This window comes from Lucilia cuprina, chromosome X, assembly GCF_022045245.1.
Source record: "Lucilia cuprina isolate Lc7/37 chromosome X, ASM2204524v1, whole genome shotgun sequence".
NCBI classification, from domain to species: Eukaryota; Metazoa; Arthropoda; class Insecta; order Diptera; family Calliphoridae; genus Lucilia; species Lucilia cuprina.
This window is the reverse complement of record NC_060949.1, coordinates 1,226,391-1,235,277: the sequence shown is the minus strand read 5'-3', so window position 1 is coordinate 1,235,277 and position 8,887 is coordinate 1,226,391. Positions and strand designations below refer to the sequence as shown.

Sequence of the window (8,887 nt, the reverse complement as noted above, 5' to 3'; positions counted from 1 at the left end):
TTTTTTTGACCCAACAACAATTTTTGTGAATATAACCACTGGATTTTGTATTTTTTATAAAAAATTAACTTATTTTTTTCAATTAATATTTTTGCTTTATTAACTGATGAAATTGTTAAAAACAAAATATGTATATTTTTAATTAATGCGATTGTTGAATTTAAAAGTGTTTTGAATTAAAATTATTGTTTTTTTGAACAAACCAATTGTTAAATCTGAAAAATATTTTTAATAAAATTGGTTATTATATTATTAAAATATTTTGTTAAATTTCACGCACAAATATATTAAATATATTGTCTAAATAATGATAATTATTTAATTAAATTGGTTGTTAAGGTAATAAATAATTTTGTTACTATTACAAACAAATTCAACAATTTTTTTTTAATAAAGCTGATATTTTCAATGAAATTTATGAACCAATAAATTTTATTGTTTTTTTTATTCTATTTTTAGTTAAAAAAAGCTGTTTTTGACATTAAATTGTGATATTTTTTATTCTTGAAAATATATATATTTCAATAATAAAAAAATGATTCTATATAAATAAAATTATACAGAGAAATGCAATAGGGTTTTATAACTAATTAATTTGTTTACAAATGTTAATTTTAAAAATTATATGTATATCATTAGTTAAAGTAAAGAGTTAATTCAAAAAAAAAATATTTTATACATAAATTTGATGTAAAAAGGCATTAACATTTAAAAAAAACATTAATTAAGTAATTGGCTTATAAAACTTTATTTTTTTTGGCTGTGGGCATTTCAAAAAAGAATATTTGAATAAAATTATAAAATATTTCGGATTTTTTTGGAAACTCTAGATTAAAAACAAACATTATTTTGTATAAAATATGTACAGCAGTTAATCATGGGACCTTATGCCATCAAAATATATCGAAATATTTTTGATATCTTCTAAATCACCTAACACTAAAAGTAATGGCTATATACTTATTGACTGGAGCTTCAGCAAATTCAATTTTGTTTCCAGCTCTTCGGAACTTTAGCCCATTATAGCAAATGAAATATTTTTGTGTCTAAAATTAAAAGGAAACGGAACTGAAAAAAATAAAAAAATTCATATTATATAAATTATACATTTACCTTCGTTACAGCCTGCTAACTTTTTGAGTATAGCTGAAGTAGTCGAGTTAACGACTTTATTCCTCAACAAACTAAACAACTTTCCCCCGTAATCTGCCCATTTGGTTTTTAATTCCTTAGCCTTTGGAAACTTTAGTTGAAAGTCTATTGATATCTATAAATAAATAAATGAAATATAAATAACTACATCTACTAATCAATAAAAATACTTACTAATTGAAATCCTGATGACTTTTTATATTCCGGCCACTCGTTCAATATTTCCAATGTACTTTTCTTCTCTTTCATTTGTTTAAATCTGTAGTAAGCACATTTTCTCCAGTGTAGGTCAAATTCCTCCGGAGATAAGTTTCCAATTTTTAAAAGGTGTAAACACTGTTCCCAATCGGATTCCGGATCTGTAAATAAAGAAAATATTACTTTTCAAGTTTATTTTAATTTTTGTTTTAATTTACCGTGTTCTTCACTTTCATCTATTGAATTTTCTTTTTCAAAGTCTTTCAATATTTTGTTATATCGTTTGATGTTGTGTATTTTATTGTACAGCTTTCCCCGCTTGCCTGTAGTATAGTAATGCTAATAAAATAAATATATTAGATGTTATGATATTTGTAAGAAAATAAACAATTAACCTATTAATTCTTCCGTTGGAAATTATCACACAAAAAACAATTAATACAATTCAAATCACTTTATATAAATAATAACATTAATTCTTAAAAAACACTTCTTTACTGTCGCATAGATCAAACAAAACTGAAGATGTTGTTACCTTCTTTTTTCTTTGTTTCTCAAATCTTGTTTCGTTTTGTTCTTTTTTTTTCTATTCTTGTTTCGTTTTGTTCTGTAACAGTGCAGTTAAACATTACTTATTTTATGTATGTGTGTATATAAACTGCATTAATCCCCGTTACTTTAACAAAGCAGTTTATAAAACTACTCATATTTCACTCAACAAAAACTGAGTAACACGAAAAATTCTCTCTTGCAGACTGTGTGCAGACAAAAAATTGAGTTTTTCTTGCTACGAATAAGTGCTGCCAAGTTTTTTTCGAGTTTTTACCAATATTAATAATTAATAATAATTTCCTTCTATAGTTTTTGTATAAAATCTTAAAAAACAGTTTTTTTTTCAACATTTATCTTGTTATTTTCTTTTGATAGTTTTTTGTAAAGCTGTTTTACAAAATTTCACTTTTTACTCTCTTTTGGCCCTGGGATCAAATTTTGCACGAGTGACTAGGATTGGCCTATTGGACATTATAGTGGAGCCAATTTCCTTCATTTTTGCGGGTAATATAGTTCCCGCTATAGTTTTTTGTAGAACAAAGTTCTCAAAAAACTGTTTTTACAAAATTTCACTCATTACTTTCTTTTGACCCTAGGGTCAAATTTTGGACGATTTTGACCCTACGGACCAATTTTCTTCATTTTGGTGGGTAATATAGTTCCCGCTGTAGTTCTTTGAAGGACAAAGTTCTCAAAAAACTGTTTTTACAAAATTTCACTCATTACTCTCTTTTGGCCCTGGGGTTAAATTTTGGACGAGTGACTAGGATTGGCATATTGAACATTATAGAGGGACAAATTTCCTTAATTTTGGTGGGTAATATAGTCCCCGCTGCAGTTTTTTGTAGAACAAATTTTTCAAAAAAACAGTTTTTGAAAAATTACTCATTACTATCTTTTAAAACAATGTTTTCAAAAAGCTGTTTATACAATTTTATTCAATACTCTTTTTACGTTATTTTTATTTACTATATTCTATTAAATAATTCAATTTTTTTTTAATTGTTTGCTTATATTTATGTTATCCTTATTTTAAAACAATTTATAATTTTTTATATGTAGTTTGTTAAAGTAGAAAATCCTCTCCCATGCATTAAAAAGAAGAAGAATTCTTCATATACTTTGAAATGTTATTTTATTAATGTGGGTGGGGTTAAATTTTGTTAGTGCAGGCTCACCCCGCGCATTTAATACCCTCTTCACTAATCAAGCACACCTAGAAATATGTATAAAGCTAGCCAATTCTTAATGCCTTAAGTGCCCGCTTCTTTTATCAAGAGCCTTAGAAAGGGGGTGGGGTTAAATGTTGTTAGTGCAGGCTCACCCCGCGCATTTAATTCTTCCTTCACTAATCAAACATCTACCAAAATAAAGCCGGCCAATTCTTAATGGCTTTAATGCCCGCTTCAAAGGTCAGTCCGTAGTTTTGCCTGGACTATAGAAAGATATGGCTATATTCTAGTATATAGTTTAGTCGGGTCTGTAGCCTGTATTATAGACTGGACTACAGTCAATAGTCAGTCTATATTCTGGACTAAAGTCTAGTCTACAGACTGTACTATAGTCTGGTCTGTAGTTTATAGTCTGGGACTGTATTCTAGTCTACAATATGGACTACATTCTAGTCTATAGCCAAAACTATGAGCTATAATATAGTCTGGACTGTATTCTAGTCTATAATCTGGACTATAATCTAGTCTATAATCTGGTCTATATTCTAGTTTATAGTCTGAACTGCTGTTTACAGTCTAGGATGTGAGCTATAGTCTAGTCTGGACTGTAGTCTAGTCTATAGTCTGGACAATAATCTAGTCTTTATTATAAACTAGCCTAATGTCTAGTATATATTCTGAACTAAAGTCTATAGTATGGACTATGAGCTATAGTTTATTCTGGACTGTGAGCTTTAATCTAGTCTGGACTGTATTCTAGTCTATAATCTGGACTATATTCTAGTCTATAATCTGGATATATTCTAGTCTTTAGTATGAACTACTGTCTATAGTCTGGGCTGTGAGCTATAGTCTAGTCTGGACCTTAGTCTAGTCTATAGTCTGGACAATAATCTAGTCTGTATTATAAACTAGCCTAATGTCTAGTTTATAGTCTGGACTGTAGTCTATAGTCCGGACTATGAGCTATAGTTTAGTCTGGACTGTAATCTAGTCTATATTCTGGGCTATATTTTAGTATATAGTCTGGACTGTAGTGTAGTCTATTGTCTGGACTATATTCTAGTCGATTGTTTAGACTATATTATAGTCTATAGTCTGGACTATGAGCTATAGACCAGTCTGGACTGTAGTCTTGTCTATAATCTGGACTATATTATAGTTTATAGTCTGGACTATGAGCTATAGACCAGTCTGGACTGTAGTCTAGTATATAATCTGGACTATATTATAGTCTATAGCCTGGGCTGTAGTGAAGTCTATTGTTTGGACTATATTCTAGTCTGTAGTCTGGACTATGAGCTATAGTATAGTCTGGACTATGAGTCTGGACTGTAATGTTAGTGAAATGGCTGGTACCCTTTGTATAGCATCGTATAGGGATGAAAATAAACCGGATTAATGATGATGGCATCTTTCAGATTTTAAGTGATTCAATGCTGTGAACTGAGATGCTTAAATTTCGATAAAATCTCCTTATCACTTGTTTTATACCATCTTTTTTAGCCTAGTTGTGTTTTTATACCCTTCACCTTCGTGAGAAGGGTATATATAAGTTTGTCATTCCGTTTGTAATTTCTATAATATAATTTTCCGACCCTATAAAGTATATATATTCTGGATCCTTATAGATAGCGTCTGTCTGTCTGTTGAAATCAGTTCTTAGAGGACCCCAGATATCGGCGAGATCCGAATCTTCAATAATTCTGTTAGACATGCTTTCGAGAAGATCGCTATTTAAAATCAGCGAAATCGGTCGGTAAATAACGGCGATATGAGCAAAAATCCGAGACAACCTCTGAAAATTTTATCAAAAATTGTCATATTTTATTCATGCTTTGTTAAATAAGCAACAACAACACTATATATTGGAAAAAGATGTAAACGTGTGTGTGTAGATGTATTTGGTTTCATTCAGCTGTATATTTTTTTGTATGTTTGGATGCTGTTGGCGTCATTGCGTTGTTATTTTTGTTTTTGTTTTTCTGTGTTTTTCGTTATGTATGTTTAGATGTCTGTTGGTTTAGATGCCTTGTGTATTTTGCTTTTTATTTCGTTTAGCGTTGTTGTTGTTCTTTTTGTTTAGCTTTTGATCTAATAATTTATAAAAGATGTTTAAAATACACTATGGTGAAGGGTATATAAGATTCGGCACAGCCGAATATAGCACTCTTACTTGTTTCGTTTAGCGTTGTTGTTCATTATACCCTTTACCTTCGTGAGAAGGGTATATATAAGTTTGTCATTCCGTTTGTAATTTCTATAATATAATTTTCCGACCCTATAAAGTATATATATTCATGATCCTTATAGATAGCGGAGTCGATTAAGTCCGTCTGTCTGTCTGTCTGTCTGTCTGTTGAAATCAGTTTTTAGAGGACCCCAGATATCGGCGAGATCCGAATCTTCAATAATTCTATTAGACATGCTTTCGAGAAGATCGCTATTTAAAATCAGCAAAATCGGTCGGTAAATAACTGAGATATGAGCAAAAATCCGAGACAACCTCTGAAAATTTCATCAAAAAATTGTTAAAAAAGCAACAAAAACACTGTACATAGAAAAAAATGTACACGTGTGTGTGTAGATGTATTTGGTTTTATTCAGCTGTGTATTTTTTTGTATGTTTGGAATCCAAACATACAAAAAATACACAGCAAAAAAAATATGATTTGAAAATTTTAAGTTTATAATACTAAGATGTTTAAAACAGCCGAATATAGCACTCGTACATGTTTTTATTAAAAAAGCTTTATAAATATTTTTAATAGTAAATATTAATTAGAAAATTTCGGAAGAAATTAACAAATAAAAGACGAAGCTAAAAGTTTATACAAGTAGAAAACAATACACCAAAACGTCTTCCATATAATCTAAAACGCAAGAGAAAGCACATAAAGCTGGCCAAAAACTTAAAGACAAGAAACCATAAGTACTAAAAGAAGTACTAAACAAATTCATTAAACAACAACATAAAGAAGTTTATTTGGAATATGTTCGCGAAACAAAACAAACCGCTACACATTTAGTGAAATGGCAGATACACTTTTTATAAATCGGTAAGGGATGAAAATAACTCGGATGGTTAATGATAATAGATTTTAAGTGATTCAATACTGTGAACTAATTTCGACAAAATCTCCTTATCACTTGCTTTAGACCATCTGTTTAGCCCAGTCTATAGTCATTTGTAAAGACTATTTTATAGTCCAGTGTCTTGTCTTTTGATTGTACTATTCTATAGTCTAGTCTTTTGCATAACCTCTTGTATAGTCTGTTCTATAGTTTATTCTATAGCCTAGTCTAATTAAATAAATAATTAAATAAAATTCAATTTTTTTGTTTTTTTATTTTATTATACTTTTAAATAAAATCGTTAAAAGTTCGTTTGAAATGGAAATATACAGAAAAAGAATACAAAAATCTTGAAATAAACCCGCTGAAGCCTTAAATAATTAAAAAAGTTTTGAATTGCACCAATTAGTGTCTTTTAATATATCAGAACTTGGCAGCATTCCGTCTGCAAATCAAAAAATAAAGTTAATCGGTCTGACATCACCCTTCTGCACAAGAAAGAGAAAGCACTCTTCACCATAGTGTATTTTAAACATAATTGATCTTACAGTCTATTTAATAAAAACATTAAAAAAATTTGAGTCGATTTAAGCCGAATGTTTCGGCGGCGGCTCAAGCAACTAAATATAGTTCGGCGGCGGCTAAGCTCCGACTCGAAACCGGTCGACTTCGACCTCTGATTCATTGCTGGTAAAAATTGACGAGACATAAATTTTGTTTTTGTTTATCGTAAAAAAATTGTTTTAAAAAGCACTTGGAACAAATTGTGTTAGTTTTAAATTTCAAACTTACATTATTCGCATAAAAATTATTGTACAATAACTCACAATCTATTCTCATATAATTGAAAACGTTTTAAATACTTTTTTCTATTCATTAAAAAATATATTTGCAAAACAAAAGGGAAAATTATTTTATTTTAACAAAAAATGCAAATCATATTTTTTTGCTGTGTATTTTTTGTATGTTTGGATTCCAAACATACAAAAAAATACACAGCTGAATAAAACCAAATAATAAAAATTGTTCTTGTTTTTTACATTTTTTTATACTTACATGACTTGCATTCCATTAGAAATTCATTGAGATTTTTAATAAAACTATTTGTCAAAATTTTTAATTGAAAAAAAAAGGTTGAATATTGTTATATTAACTTGTTATGGTAACTTCTTTATTTTCATATTTTAACAAATGTTTTTTTAATAATAAAAAAACCAAATTTTTAAAAATTTACATATTTTTCGGCTTTATTAATAAAAAAAATTTTTAAATCTTAAAACAAATTTAACAATTTAAATTCTTATGCAAAATATTGAAATTTTTTTTGATAATTTTTATATCAACATCGTTCTTAATTGTATTAATTAAGCGCGTTTCAATATAGAAAAAAGGGATGTTTGTCAAGCCGCTTGTATAGTCTATTTGGGCCTTTAAGCAAAAAGTGTCCGTCCTTTTCTAATATATGCGATTTTTTGAAATTTGTTGAATGCCGGTTGTAAATGGCACATATACATATTTTTATATTCAAAAATAACGAAACAAGAAATAAGAAAATTTCTAAATAATCAAATTTAACTCAAACTAATTTCTAGTAGTAATTTTGTTTCAAGTGTGTAAAAGTTACATTGTTTTTAGATCTACTTAGTTAAATAATAATTTATGTTAGGGATGACTGGAAGAAATGGCTTCAGATTCCAATCTGATTGGCTAAATAAATATGAAATGATTGTCATATGCTTTAGGTATTCTAGTTTCTTTTAATGTCCTTTTTCAATCAGAAAAACCAATTTTATATAAAATGAAAAGTGATGTTTTCAATATATTGCAAATATATTCTTCAAATTATATAAAAATGGATATTTTGAAGTCAAAAAGCGTATGGCAAATCAACGAATCAGATGAAAACCTATTCATCAAACATAAATGATATTTATAATGGAGTTGCGGCATATGAATCATTAACTCAGATATCTGCATAAGAAAAAACAATCATTCTTCATGATTGTAGAGAATTTTACATGGAGGCAGTTCGTCAAATAAAATCAAGATTTGATTTTAGTGATCAAATTTATTCTATTGTAGATATTGTTAATCCAAAAGTTGCTCAATCTTTTGAACCAAAGACATTATCCCTATTTAAAAAAATATTTCCGTCATTCGACACAGATTTACAACAACTTGATAATGAATGGCGACAGCATGCTCTATTAGACTTGGAAAAATTTGAACTTAATGCAAGTTTAGAACTAAAGTTTTTAAATTAAAAATGTTGTTTTTAAATTAACAATGTTTGTTTCCCAATATACAAAAAGTAAATAAGTTTATTTTAATATTACCTTTTTCAAATGCTTCTGCTGAAAGAATTTTTAGTAATTTGAAAAATTGCAAAACTGATTTAAGAAATAAAATGTCTTCTGAAACAATTGCATAAATTTTTTACTAATGAAGGAATTTTAAGAAACGGTAAAGAAAACTCTGAATCTAGTCAAGCAATTATCAAAAAGAATTGGAAATACTGATCTCAGTTATAACTACATATGTATATATAAAGATATTTTAATTATCTAATTTTATATTTTGTTTATAAATGAATTAATTATAATTATTTAAATATTCGTATAGAAAAATATGTATATGATTTATTTTTGTTTCATTGTTTTTTTATGTTTAAATAAAAATTAAAAAAGAGCATGTGTATTTTTTTTTAAATGTGTAATTTAGGAGTCGATCAAGTGTAG

General features: G+C 28.0%; 1 long non-coding RNA gene across 1 annotated transcript; it reads right to left on the bottom strand.

Moving 5' to 3' along the window:
• Positions 1-738: 738 nt before the first annotated feature.
• Positions 739-2,190, bottom strand: LOC124421338. Its single transcript, XR_006941589.1, has 5 exons — positions 1,746-2,190; positions 1,569-1,689; positions 1,327-1,511; positions 1,114-1,267; positions 739-1,046 (listed from the first exon to the last, which is right to left on the bottom strand). It is a non-coding gene; the product is annotated as an uncharacterized LOC124421338 (long non-coding RNA).
• Positions 2,191-8,887: the final 6,697 nt, after the last annotated feature.